The sequence below is a fragment of the Chrysochloris asiatica genome, unplaced genomic scaffold (assembly GCF_000296735.1).
Source record: "Chrysochloris asiatica unplaced genomic scaffold, ChrAsi1.0 scaffold00154, whole genome shotgun sequence".
Lineage (NCBI taxonomy): Eukaryota > Metazoa > Chordata > Mammalia > Afrosoricida > Chrysochloridae > Chrysochloris > Chrysochloris asiatica.
The window spans coordinates 7,389,103-7,392,901 of NW_006408672.1; the positions used below are offsets into that span (position 1 = coordinate 7,389,103).

General features: G+C 43.3%; 1 pseudogene; it reads right to left on the reverse strand.

Annotated features, from left to right (window-relative positions):
• LOC102824766 overlaps positions 1-2,938 on the reverse strand; it is a 78,873-nt pseudogene extending 75,935 nt beyond the window's left edge.
• Positions 2,939-3,799: the final 861 nt, after the last annotated feature.

Below are 3,799 nucleotides of genomic sequence, written 5' to 3' on the forward strand. Positions count from 1 at the left end.
TCTCCAGTCTAGGAGCGGAGGTCTCTAGCACCATCAATGGAGAAGAGCCGAGAGCGGGACCCTACCCAGAGAAGCAGCAAGATAGAGGCAGAGACGATGACGTGGAGTGATGAAGTGGCTGGGGACTTTGATCCAGAGAGGGAGAGGGACTGTGTGCTGAAGACTGGGGCGGGGGTGGGGTAGGGTGTAGGTGGTGGGTTTGTAGGGTATACCCTTTTGTTGGTTGATGATGCATGGAGGGGATTGGAACCATGGCAATGAAACGATATATGATAGAATGAACGTAAAACTAAAGTTCTCTCATGTAAACTATCATATAATTCACAATCAAACATAAATAAATAAATAAATAAGCCAGGCAAACAACTTAAAACAATCTGGGGGGAAAAAAAAGAGGGAGTGGGAGAGCAAGAGTATACCCAAAGAAACAAGAAGGAAAGAAAATTACTCAATGAAAGAGAAAATACTGTACTAACAAAGTCAAAGTCGTTTTCTTTTGGATTATGACATCAGGTGGTTCCTTTGATGCACCACTAAGACCTCTCTTCCTGGACTGAGACACTCGTCCTCAACCTCTCAGGAGCTCAAGCTGCTGAGGATTCACAGCAAAATCCTTCTCCTGAAACTGCTCTCACCTGAAGAGAGCCTACCTCCTCCAGTGAACAGCCATAAGAAATGGCTGATCAATGCAGAAGGACATAAGCAAAAACCACTTTGCTTAACTAAAATAAATCTTTTTATTTTTAAAAGCAACATGTTTAATTGGATGATTTCCATAAACTAAACATGAAGTTTCTAACCATCACAATTCATTAAAGTACAAAACATTAAGTTATAGCCTGGTGGGAACAGAAGGAACAACATTGGTGGCACCTTCTGTTCCTGGCTGCAGTGGGGGTAGGGAGTGGGGAAGGCCTTTTAAAAAAAAAATGAGCTCCTCATTTCAATACACAAAAGAATTATTCTAATTGATATTAAATTGCATTAAAACAAAAATTCAAAAGACTAAAAAGAAAATACTACTCAATACTACTCAATGTCTGAGTCCTGGTGTGGCATAGTGGGGTAATGCACTGAACCTCAAGGTCTGTGGTTTGTATTCACCAGCTGGAACCGACTCAATCGCACTTAACAACAGCTTTACTTAGGTTAAGGGTGGGAGGAAAGAATGAGTCCTTCAAAGCAGAAGGAAGAACAGTTGGAGAAAGTTCTGTGACCCCAGCTGGTCTCTCACATTGCTCCATTTTGACTTTTAGTGGTCTCAGAAGGGTCTGACTTTTCTTCTTTCTTTCCATTTGTGTTTGCTTGGAAATTTTGCCAACTATCCACACAACTATCTCGACTTTCCTCAAAGTTTTTCTGCCACTCCCTTTATCATTTGACTTTATCTTTAGTTTTGATCTCTTCTTTCCTTTGTCTCTTCCTTTTGTGTATCTCTTTCACTTTTCTTTCCTTCCTTTTAATTTCTAGTTCAGCAAATTGTCTGTTTACATAAGCTTATTTGAACAGCTTAGGAGCATCTTCCTCTACATTTGTAGGTTCTCCTGCCTTCTTTAATTGCTTTTTTCACAGTGTGTTCCACGTATTCTTTTCCTGCCTGACTTACATCCAGGGCCCTCTTCTTTTGCTCCTGATCCAGTGGTAACTTGTAAGCTTTGTCCACAGCTTCCAAAGCTTTTTGCACTCATCAGCACCATCTTGATTTTATCAGGATGCACCAATATAGATAACTGACTGACAAAATTTCTTTTTTGCTTCCTCGTCTGTCACTTCAGGATCTCGCTAAAGAACTTCAAATGGGTTCAAACTGAAGAAAGGGGAACCAGAACAGGTTAATCTTTCAATCTGATTTCTTTTTTAATGTTTATTGTGAATTATGTGATAGTTTACATGGAAGAACATTAGTTTTACATTCATCCTATCATGTATTGGTTCACTGCCATGGTTACAATCCCCTCCATGGATCATCAACCAACCAAAGGATATACACTGCAAGCCTATCCCCCGGTCGTCAGCACACAACCCCTCTCCCTCTCTGGGTCTAGAGTCCCCAGATGTTCCATCTCTCCACATCATCATCTCTGCCTTCATCACTAGTTTCACTGCTTCTCTGGGTAGGGTCCCACTCTCCTCTCTTCTCCCTTGATGGTTCCAGGGATCTTTGCTCCTGGACTGCAAAGTCAGTCACTCCCCTCCTTTTGTTACAAAATGTCCACCTTTACATTTCCAACCCTCACAGTCAGTCGTGATAACAATTATTCACAGTTGTATCCCAAGAGTACTATGCCTATCTCCATTCATTAGCCCCACCCAGACAGATTGGATACTACTCAGTGGAGATTCTACCTTCCTCCACACCCTGTGGATCTAAGCTTTCAATCTGATTTTTGAATGTTAGAACTGAATCGCTCTTCTCTATTTGTTTCACCTCACTATGTTGTTGTTGTTGCTAAGTGCCATCGCATTGGTTCTGACCCATAGGAGCGGCTGGTGAGCTTGAACTGCCAGCCTTGCAGTTCAAACTGACTTTGCAGTCCCGAGTGTTAACCTCACTATTGTTGTTGTTACTGAGTGTCATCGCGTCGGTTCCAACCCATAGCGACCATGTACGGGGTTTCCAAGGAGTGGCTGGTGAGCTTGAACTGCTGACCTTGTGATTCAAACCAACTTTGCAGTCTAGCACATTTGGTGTTGTCGTTAAGTTGACATCAAGTCAGTTCGGACCCATAGCGACCCTGTATAAGTTTTCCGAGGAGCAGCTGGTGAGATTAAACTACCTACCTTGCAGTTCAAACTGACTTTACAGTCCAGTCTAGCTCATAAACGCATCCTCTGTGCCACTTCCGCTGCCCAAAGAGATCCTCACAGGCTGGTTAAGATTCCTGATGCAAATGAGTTGCATTTCAACTTCACATTCTATGTAATGATGTTTTCTCATCCTTCACAGGCACTTCCTAGTAAACCTCTGGAATACAAATCTTACAGTCAGACCTATTTCCCAGTGTACAATGGCCTTGTCCTTGACTCTGGGGAGATAACCCTTGGTGTCATTAGGGTGCCTTTTCTAGGACTTCCAGGTAACACCTGAGAATTTGCACTAGTGAGTGAGTACGGGCTGCTCAGACCAGAAAAGACTCATGTAGGAGACAGATAACAACCAGCATCAGGTAACATGATTTAGCTATCATATAGGACTGGGGTCCTGGTGTAGCATTGTGGGACTGCAATACGCTGGACTGCAAAGTCAATTTGAACCACAAGGTTGATGGCTCAAGCTCACTAGTTACTCCTTGGAAATCCTATACAGGGTCACTATGGGTCAGAAACAACTTGATGGCACACAACCACCACCACCACCATAGGACTGGCTAGGAGACCTGGTACTGTTACTAGCTAAGGAGCCTAGGAGTCCTTGTAGCATAGTGGATTACAAGCTGGGCTGCTAATCGCAAAATCAGTAGCTCGAATGCACCAGCAGCTCCACAGGAGAAAGATGAGACTGTTTGCTCCTGTAAACATTTACAGCCTTGGAAACCTTACACAGAGTCGCTATGAGTCAAAACTAACTTGATGGTACACAACCACTGCCGCCATAACACTGTCTAGGATCCCTGGTAGCATTCCGTGTTGGACTGCTAAATTCAAGGCCAGCAATTTGAACCCACCAACTGCTCCACAGGAGAAAGATGAGGCTGTTTGCTCCTGTAAACATTTACAGCCTTGGAAACCTTACACAGAGTCACTATGAGTCAAAACTAACTTGATGGTACACAACCACCGCCGCCATAAGACTGGCTAG